General features: G+C 39.7%; 1 pseudogene; it reads right to left on the bottom strand.

Moving 5' to 3' along the window:
• Window positions 1–8,951: 8,951 nt before the first annotated feature.
• LOC116138569 lies at window positions 8,952–10,417 on the bottom strand (annotated as a pseudogene).
• Between the last annotated feature and the right edge of the window lie 877 nt (window positions 10,418–11,294).

The raw sequence follows: 11,294 nt of genomic DNA, 5'->3' as shown, positions 1-11,294 counted from the left end.
GGGTAGAGAGAGAATGAGAAATGCTAGAATAGAGTGAATTAGAAGAGTAGTAGAGATGGGTTGATGCTGTGATCATCACCCGACAGTTATGGGGAGTGGTTGATGCTTTGTGATCACCACCCGAATAGCCCTAGAGATGGGTCGATGCTTTGTGATCGTCACCCAATAAGTAGTAGAAAAGGGTGGATGCTTTGTGATCCCACCGGTTAGTCATTAGAGAAAGGAGTGATGCTTTGTGATCAACATCGACATTTATTAGAAGTGGGTTGATGCTTATGATCGGCACCGACGTGATTAGAGTCGGGTTAATGCTTGGTGATCGTTACCCGGAAGTCATGAGGAACGGGTAGGTGCTAGGTGGTCTCACCCGATTGTTCTACGAAAACCGAGTAGGTGCTTCGTGATCCCAACTCGGTAGTCACTAAGAACGGGTTGTACGTGTGAATTCCACCCGATAGTCATGGAGAGTGAGATGGTAATATGTGAACGCCATCCGGTCGTACCTCCGGTAAGAGAGCCCTGAGCTTTAGTAGAAACAGCAAATAGTATAAGGAAAGAATTAAGTGTATTGCTACGGGGACAACACGATAAAGGGTTTTACTTACTGAGCATTATTTTGTGCTCACCCCGTTATTTCCTTTGTGGATGCGGATCTAGGTGTTGATGCAGTCGAGGGGGTCGGCAAGCGAGGGCAATAGCTACACTGTTTCCCCGTTTTTGTCTTTTAAAATGGCATTTTTGTAAATGACGTTCTTTGTGTATAAAAGACATATGACTTATAATGAAAAGAAAGTTTTGGGCCCATTTTCTATTGTTATTATGCATGCATTGTATTATTTTTCAGCAGTTGTTACAATGCTTATTTCATAGATGTTGTCGCTGAAAACCTGACTGATCGTAATTTTAAGATATACACATTTTGATACAAGCGGCTAGCAGATCAGACACTAAGTTTAGGACGATAACCATCGCTAATAAATGGTGCAATAAATTCATCCAAGCAAGCCATCCTGATCCTTTCAGGAGTTACAGGACTATCAAGAGGAAACCATTCACTGTGCCCCGTTTCGGCTCTTGCAGCCATAATGGCATCTTTGATGGCAAAGAAGACAGACGAAACCAGAAAAAAAAGGAGGTTCACCAATAGCTTTAGAGGAATGGATGGCCTTAACATTTGGATGACCCTATAAATCAATAAATGAAAAAAATTAAAATGTAGCACTGTTTGGAGTCAAATGAAACTACAACTGACGGGATACTAAGTTTGATGATATTAAGGTATCAGCGTGAAAAGACTTCAACTAGCGCTGAAATCATGCATGGAAAGAAAACAAGTATTTAAGGAGAAATTGGTAGAAATTATATGTTATAACTATTCGCACGAAATCAACCAAAAACAACAGCAAACCACACAACACAAAACAAACAAACAAAACGCACACATAACACACCAAGATTTACCGTGGTTCACTTGCTCAGATTGAGCAAGCTACGTCCACGTTGAGCTCGGGAAACCAGCGAGCTCACTGCACTATATTGATCAAGATTATAGAACACAACTCGACCATAGATTGAACCCTTTCCTAGACCCTTACAAAACCCGTAACACCCTAGAGACACAGATCTAGTATCCCAAATACACTGTGAACCCTATCACCCTCAAGTGGCCTGCAAACCAGCCCCTGAACTCCCTGTTACAAGATTCAAGATCACAAACAATAACCCAAACCCTAGCAGAGACAGTTTCGTTTTACAGAGAAAGGAAAAACACGAATTTGTTCAATCGTCCCGATTTGGACTATAGGACTTGTAACACCCCACTTGAAATATGTAGCCACTGTTTAAGGTATGGCCTAAAGGATTACTGAATTACCCCTAAATGAGTTTATATATTGTTCATGTTGTTTGGTTGGCCTTTGGTTGAGTTGATGTTTTGGGTTTGGTTGAGTGTGTACCATGGAATTGATCAAGACTTGGCAGATTTTGGAGTGGAATTTACGTGTCATATGACAGTACCGTGGACACAGAATACAGGCGTATTTTACCTTTACTGAGCATTATTTTGTGCTCACCCCGTTATTTCCTTTGGGATGCAGGATAGGTGTGAGGCTAGTCGGAGGGGCGTCGGCAAGCGAGGAGCAATAGCTACACTGTTTCCCCTGTTTTTGTCTTTAAAATGGCATTTTTGTAAATGACGTTCTTTGTGTATAAAAGACATATGACATAATGAAAAGAAATAGGTTTCGGTTTTGTCTGTCCGACCGTTTCATTATCTTTGTCGCCCTCTTTTTTCTTTGCCCCACCCCCTGCCACTGCATGCACACTTGTATGTGTTATGTTTCTTTCTCTTTGCGAGCTCTGTTACAATGTGTCTCCTTACTCTTTCCCTCATACCCGCCATTTTCTCGTTTGTGTGATAATCTGACTCTGCACTTTCGGCTATTATTTTATAAGTACCCTCCTACCTAGTTTGATGAGACTTCAAAGCCCCGGCCTGCCTTAGTTCACGTTATCAGGTCACTTCTCTTTTACTGATTAGTAGAGGTTTGAGTATGAGTAGTGAACCTTAATTCTTGCAACATTGCATGTTGGCATCTCATAAGTGCATTAGGGGAGATGAACCATCCATAGGCACTAATTTTGCATTGAGAAGTGACCTAAGAAAGAGTAGGAAACTTTGTGTATGCAATTACTCTATGAGTAGAGAACTTGGTGGATGTAACTACTCTAAGGGTAGAGAGAATTAGAAATGCTAGAATAGAGTGAATTAGAAGAGTAGTAGAGATGGGTTGATGCTTTGTGATCATCACCCGACAGTGATGGGAGTCGGGTTGATGCTTTGTGATCACCACCCGAATAGCCCTTAGAGATGGGTCGATGCTTTGTGATCGTCACCCAATAAGTAGTAGAAACGGGTGGATGCTTTGTGATCCCCACCCGGTTAGTCATTAGAGAAAGGAGTGATGCTTTGTGATCATCATCCGACATTTATTAAAAGTGGTTTGATGCTTTGTGATCGTCACCCGACAGTGATTAGAGACGGGTTAATGCTTGGTGATCGTTACCTGGAAGTCATGAGGAACGGGTAGGTGCTAGGTGGTCTCCACCCGATTGTTACGAAAACCGAGTAGGTGCTTCGTGATCCCAACTCAGTAGTCACTAAGAACGGGTTGGTACTGTGTGAATTCCACCCGATAGTCATGGAGAGTGAGATGGTACTGTGTGAACGCCATCCGGCCGTACCTCCGGTAAGATGAGGCCATGACGTTTAGTAGAAACAGAAATAGTATAAGGAAAGAATTAAGTGTATTNGAGCAACGGTCGGATGGACGTCGAGGAGCGAAGAGTATTGGCACCACTGTCCACCAGTCATGATATTTTGTATTAATTAGAAAGTTTTTAACACATAGTATTTTGTATTTGTCAAGAATTATATTTTATGAGTAAAGAAAAATTTGAGCCCACTATCTTTCATATGATATACATCTCTATATTTTACATAGTATGAACTATAAGAATAGTAGTTGAGAGCAAGTGTTACAGGACTGGTTTTATACCGTTGACCAACTGACTGCTTTTCCACTGTTAGATTCTCAGCCAACCAATGAACAGGATTGATCTTTACTTGGCTCAAAATGACGTCGCTCCACTTAATGATGAAACGTCACCGTATAAAGCCATCACTCTAACAATCTCCACCTTGATGGATTTATTCGTGACTGTAGTGCATCTTACTCTTCTTTGGATCCTTCATTGCTCTGGTCACTCTTCCCTACTAAATGAACAACAAGTTCAAGTAGTGCTTGAACTTGGTATGAGTGACTGTTTTGGTGCCCATGTCTGCTGGATTTTCTTCAGTTGATACCTTTAAAAGTGTTATTTCCTCTCTTGAGATCAGGTCTCTAACAAAGTGATATCGCACATCTATGTGCTTGGTTCGTTCATGGTACACAGGATTCTTGCTCACATGTATTACGCTCTGACTGTCTGAAAAGATTACAGGCCTCTGATTTGTTAACTTAGCTTCATTGAGGATTCCTTTTAGCCAGATGGCTTCTTTGAATATGTTAGCAACAGCCACATATTCAGCCTCTGTTGTGGATAATGCAACTATCAGCTGTAACTGGAATTTTCAGCTGATGCAGTTGCCTCCTAAAGTGAAGTAGTACACAGTGGTTGATTTTCTGGTGTCTCTGTCACCTGCAAAGTCAGCATCTACAAACCCAACCAACTCAAGTGAAGTAGTCCTTTTACAGTAGTGCAACCCAACATTTAATGTAGCATTTACATATTTAAGAACCCATTTTAAAGCAATCCAGCGTTCCATACCAGGGTTAGACATATACCTACTGAGTAAGGAAATTACAAAAGCCAAGTTAGGCCGAGTCCTAATCATGGCATACATTAGGGATCCTATCACATTGGCATATGGTATATGTTCCATCCTAATCATTTCAGGTTCAATTCTTGGACATTGTGACTTACTCAGTGTGAAGTGATTGGCCAGTGGCATTGTAACAGGTTTTACACCTGCCATTCCAAATTTTTCCACTAGTTTGTGCAAATATGAACACTGGTGCACTCTCAGCTCACATTTATGCCTATTTCTGTCAATTTGCATTCCTAGGATCTTCTTTGCATTCCCTAAATCTTTCATTTCGAACTCAGCACTCAATTTTTTCTTCAATTCACAAATCAAGGACTTAGACTTGCTAATTATTACCATGTCATCCACATACAACAGTAAGTACACAGGCAGGTTATCATTTAGGGCAAAGTAAAAACAGTTATCATACTTACTCCTAATGAAACCTATACTCACAATGAATGTGCCAAATCTTTTATACCATTGCCTAGGGGATTGTTTTAGGTCGTATAAAGACTTAAGAAGAAGGTAGACATGGTCTGGGGTCTTTGGATCTATGAACCCTACAGGCTAGTTCATGTAGATCTCTTCCTCAAGCTCCCCATGAAGGAAAGCAGTGGTCACATCTAGTTGTTCAAGCTCTAAATCAAGGTGAGCTATAATGGAAAGCATTAATCTAATTGTTTTATACTTGATTACTGGGGAATAGACTTCATTGAATTCTATTCCCTCTCTTTGGGTAAAGCCCTTGGCTACTAATCTAGCCTTATACCTGAGTGGTTCTCTGGTTGATACTCCCTCCTTCAATTTGAACAACCACTTACATTGGATTACCTTCTACTCTTTTGGCTTTGGTACCCAGGTTTTGTTCACCTTAAACGACTTCATCTCAGCTTCCATGGCAGCCCTCCATTTGTCCCTCTCCTTAGAGTTTACTGCTTCATCGTATGTTTCTAGTTCGATTCTCTGCAATTCTGTACTTGCAAGAAGGGCAGTATAAGTGAGGTCAGCATATGAAAACCTTGTGGGAATTCTTACCTGCCTTATGGCCATATCTCTTGCAAGTTAGTAGTCTTGCAAGTTTTCAGGCTGAGTTTCTATGTCTTTAGCTGTTTCTGTCTCATCCTCTTGTTCTGGATCAGAATGTCCAATTTCTCCTCCAGGTTCAGGAACAGCTTCAGTTTCCTAGATGGTTTCAGGATCTTGCAATGGTTGAGGTTGGGCAGGGAGCTCTACCTCAATTTGTGTAGTCTCAGGCTGACTAGAACTCTCCCTTACACTTGGAGTAGGACCTACATCAGGGTTAGTACCTTTACAGGGAAAAACACCCTCATTAAAAATCACATCTCGGCTTACTACAATTTTGACCCTAGGGGACTCCTTGTCCCACAGCTTGTACCCTTTTGTTCCTTCTTGGTATCCTTAAAAAAAATACACTTTGTAAACATTGGTTCCAGCTTTCCTCCAACAATGTGTGCATATGCAGCACAGCCAAATACTCTCAAGTGTTTCAAATCAGGTTTTCTTCCAGCCACATCTCTTCTGGATATTTTAGGGTTATGGCAGTGGAGGGGCTTCTGTTTATCAAGTAGGCTGAGGTGGTTAGGGATTCTCCCCAAACAAAGGTGGGAAGTTTAGAGGTGATAAGCATACATCTCACTTTATCCAAGAGAATTTTGTTCATCCTCTCAGCCACCCCATTCTGTTGAGGGGTGTGTTTCACAGTCCTATGCCTTAAGATCCCTTGATCACTACAGAATTTATCAAACTCTTGGTTGCAGAATTCTAACCCATTGTCAGTTCTAAGAACTTTAACCATCTTATTCATCTGATTTTCAACTAAGAGTTTCCACTCCCTAAACTTTTCTAAAGCTTGATCCTTAGTCTTTAATAGGTAGACCCAAACCTTTCTGCTGTAATCATCCACTAAGGACATAAAGTAACTGTTTCCCCCATAGGTCTTAACCCTCCCAGGTCCCTATAGGTCAGAATGAATGTATTTAAGTTGACTAGTGGCTTGGTGTACCCCTTTTTGGAAACTGTTTCTATGTTGTTTTCCTAGTATGCATTTTTCACAGAACTCTAGTGAAGAGACTTTATCATTTCCAAATTGACCTTGATTGTTCAGGATATCCATTCCTCTTTGGCTTATGTGACCTAGTCTAAGGTGCCACTTTTTTGTGTTGGACAGGTTGGTAGACTTAATCATAGAGTTAAAACAGTTTGAGGAAATGTTCCCACAGAGTATGTAAAGCCCATTCTTTTTCTCTCCTTTCAAGATTAGGTTCCTATTTCTGTATATGTTCAAGCATCCATTCTCTGCCTTATAACTAAAGCCCGATTCATCTAGGGTACCTAGAGATATCAGGTTTCTTTTCAGTTCTGGGATGTACCTAACTCTTGTGAGTTTAACCATTTTACCAGTGTTAAGACTTAGAGTTATAAAGCAAATTCCTCTAACCCTACATGCATTATTGTTCCCCATGTAAACAGTTTCTGACTCATTTACCTCAAACGCCTAGAACCAGTTTCTGTTTAGACTTATATGGAAAGAGCACCCTGAGTCCAATACCCACTCATTAGTAGTGTCAGACATTGACACTGTAAGCACATCAGGTTCATCTACTAGGTTTGTGGTTATGGCTAAGTTGTTCTCTGTGTTCCCTTGTTTTTGTTTCTTGATCCATTCAAAGCAATTCTTTTTAAGGTGACCAGCTTTATTATAGAAAAAACATTTTCTAGTTTCTTTATTCTTATTATTACCCTTCCATTTTTTCTTATTCCTATTCCCCTGATTCATAGGATTACTCCTCTCTGTCTGACTAGACTCTACCTTGGTTTTAACAAACAGGTTAGACCCATTCCTTTTATGGACTTTCAATTCTAACTCCCTAGCCTTAAGACCTGCAACTATTAGATCTAGAGTTGGTACCGTACCAGAGTACTATAATGCATTTTTGACTACTTGGTAGTCATCTGGCAGTGAGTTCAAAAGGATCATAGCAAAGCTAGTACTTCCTAATTCTTGATCTGTTCCTTTTAGGATCAGAGTCATTTTAAGGAATTCGTCTAAATTATCCTCTATACTCCTAAAACTATCCATTTTGTAAGAAAATAAAGTGCCCTTCAAAAAAGCTAAATTTGGGGCAGACTGTAAAGCATACAAGGTGTTGAGTTTACCCCATAATTCCAGTGGTGATTCGATCCCATCTACCTTTCTGAGAACACCATCTAACAGATTTAGGACGATCAGATTGTAAGCCTCTTCATTGATTTCCTCCTTCTTTTTCAGGTTTTCCTCTGGCCACTTCTTGATGTCTTCTTCCAATGCGATTAGGGATAGCAGTGCCTTCATCTTTTACTTCCAACTCCCGAAGTCAATCTTCCCATCATATTGGGAGATTTCCATTCGGGTGGAAGTGTTTGACATGGTGAGTATTTAGGTTTTGGTTTAAGAGATTGCAGATTCAAGAATCGTGACACGTTCTTGAGTTTCAAGAAAACGAGAAAAGAAACCCTAGATTTCTCCTCCATATGAAATCTAAGCCCATTCGACTTGGAACCTATGCTACGAACCCCCAATTTTGACTGAGAAACCCTAAAATTGAGAAACTCTAAAATTGAGAAATCCCCAATTTTGACTGAGGAACCCTAAAATTTCAGATTGAAAAATTAGACCCTGATTTCTTCTCTCTCGATCCTCTAACCTCGCTCTGATACCACTGTTATAACTATTCGCACCAAATCAGCCAAAAACAACAGCAAACCACACAACACAAAACAAGTAGAAAAACGCACACACAACACACCAAGATTTACCGTGGTTCACTTGCTCAGATTGAGCAAGCTACGTTCACGTTGAGCTCGAGAAACCAGTGAGCTCGCTGCACTATATTGATCAAGATTACAGAACACAACTCAACCACAGATTGAACCCTTTCCCAGACCCTTACAGAACCCGTAACACCCTAGAGACAGATCTAGTATCCCAAATGCATTGTGAACCCTAGCACCCTCAAGTGGCCTGCAAACCAGCCACTAAACTCCCTGTTACAAGATTCAAGATCACAAACAATAACCCAAACCCTAGTAGAGACAATTTCGCTTTACAAAGAAAGGAAAAACACGAATTTGCTTAATCGACCCGATTTGGACTGTAGGACTGCTTTTATACCGTTGACCAACTAACTGCTTTTCCACCATTAGATTCTTAGCCAGCCAACGAACAAGATTGATCTTTACTTGGCTCAAAACGATGTCGCTCCACTTAATGATGAAACGTCACCGTACAAACCATCACTCTAACAGTATACCTTCAAAAGAGAGACATTGAATTTGAAGGGGACATCATTTAAAGAAGGAATTTTGTAGCTTCTGGGCCCGCATGTGTACAAATGGCCAGATGGAATCCACTTAAGCGCACCATCTCCCCACTTCATTTCCTCTAAGGCTACCCAACCCGAACCTTGGATCAATGCTCCTTCAATCTGAAATAAAAATTTGAGTACAACACAAAAATCAGTTTATAAACCTCCCCATAATTTCAGATGAAAAAGAAAATCCATTTTAACTATTTGCAGGCTGGATTCAGCGAATATCCGAGATCCAAGATGACATTTGCAGCCCTTGTGTGGAAATCTCCGGTCAATGTATCAATTTCAACCTCAGCAAATGCAGCCCCATAGGTGAAATACCCGAAGGGGGTTCCTTTGCCAACGTTCCAATCAAAGCCGATCTCAGGTGTAATGTAAAATCCATGAGCAGAAAGATTATTCTTTCTACATAACATGCACTAGCCAGCTGCAAAAAGTGTAAAACACACAAATTTTCTTGGCATTAGATAGCTGGAAATAGTTAAATGAATATCAGGAAATAAGGGAGAAGCATGAAGTCACAACCACAAACAGTGAAGACAAGATTACCTCAGCAAAAGAGGTGAAATTATTTTTAGAAGCAATAGGTTCCATCCGTGCTTTAATCTGCTCACATGCATCCAAAACTGCAGCTCCATACATATCTGAACTTGCAGAAGCTGCTGTTGGGGAAGCATTAGGAACCTAATTTAGTGGCAAATACAAATACAACCCCATATGAGAATAGGCACCACAATCAGACCATTGAAGTAGCTAGCAGAAATTACTCACGGTTAAGATGATCTGGATCAGTTTATAAAAGAGAAAATATTCAATACCAATTAAAATAAATCCATTTAAATTCATCTTACATTGTTTGATGCAAGCACTACAAATACATGGAGAAGAATATTGATGGTGAGAGTCAAAGAGTCAATTAAAAATGGATGCGAAAGAGTTTTTAATCAGATGAAAAGAGTCAATTAAAAGTCCATCTTTTTCCAATCACTCAGTAGGAAACATATTCAAGGAATTTAAGGGTTGTTAAATAGTACTAGACATCATAAATAGGATTTCCCTGAGTTCTAGGCCATAGCAGTACTCAGAGTAAACTCAGTCCTTGTGTCTACTGCAGACAATAGACTATATTTCTTCTACATTTGCATCATCATCAGAGTTTCAACGTTTACACAAATACTCACTCTGAATTGAACAAGTAGCTCAATTTTTCTTAACAATACTCATTATATGGTTCTCCTAGTACTTGAGGAGACCAAAAAAACTGTCGGCAGTTCTACTGGGAGTGTCACAAGCATATAAACTACAGTCCATAGAAGAACCAACAGAAATTTTACTCGACGATTTCAAGAACGTGGAAGTTGAAAAAATGCTCAGTAGGAAATCCAATCATATATCTGAGTTGAAGCTGCTTATTAATTCCGATAAAATCTTTAAGAATTTGAACTTCAGTACTTGTAAATGCTGGTATGGAATTACTTATCGTAAATTTTAGCATATTGATTATATTATTCACTCTATAGCACATTAGTCCACCAGGGCTACATCTTTCAGTATTGCTCTAGTACCTTGTCGGTGCTTGTTTCTGATATGAAGACGGAACTGAGAGGGATATTGAAAGCAGATGCAGCAACTTGAGCAACTTTTGTATGCAAACCTTGTCCCATCTCAACACCTCCATGTGTAACCAAAACAGTACCATCTGTGTACACACGAACAAGAGCGCCTGCCTATAGGTGTTAAAAAAAGAAATAATCAGAACACAGAGTTACAGAAATAAAATTACAGACCAAAAATAAAAGTAAAAATGAAACCAACTGTATTAACATATGGTTCCAATGTTAACTGGTTCATTAGCTTCAGTGTAAAGGATATGCCAAATTTTGTTGGGACCATAGCAACACCACGTTTCTTCCACCGATTGTTCAGATTGAATATCTCAGCTTCTTTGCGAGCATTCAAAAAATCACAGGATACTTTCAGTTCATTCCATAGTGGGGCCAGTGTACAGAATTCAAGTTTTTGACCATAATGTGTTATTGATCCTTCACCTTGAAAATTAATTTCCTAAAAACAGTTACAATTTAAAAATTAGTAATCAAATAATTCAAAGGTCATGAATAGCATTGCCATGTGAACAACAGATTAACAAGATGTTATAACTTACCCTGATCTCCTCTGGGCTTTTCCCAAGTTCTACGGCAATTCTTTGAATCCAATTTTCAGCAATTAGCATACCTTGGGGACCCCCAAATCCACGGAATGCAGTGTGGCTAGGGTAATTAGTGAAGCAAACCCTTCCCAGAATTCGAACGTTTGGTATCTCATAGACATTGTGCGAGTGAACCATAGCCCGTTCAAGGACAGCAAGTGATAAGTGAAGTGAATTTCCAGCATTATTGTAGATTTCAAGATCCAATGCCATCACTTTGCCCTCATTCGTAAATCCAACCTGGAAAAATTTGATTTTATATCATTGTTCTGTTTCATTATATTTAACTCCAATAAAGCAAACACAGGCACAAAGACAAAAAGGAAAATATTAAAATTAACAATAG

The sequence above is a fragment of the Pistacia vera genome, unplaced genomic scaffold, assembly GCF_008641045.1.
Source record: "Pistacia vera cultivar Batoury unplaced genomic scaffold, PisVer_v2 Contig342, whole genome shotgun sequence".
NCBI lineage: Eukaryota > Viridiplantae > Streptophyta > Magnoliopsida > Sapindales > Anacardiaceae > Pistacia > Pistacia vera.
This window is presented reverse-complemented; position numbering and strand designations above follow the sequence as displayed.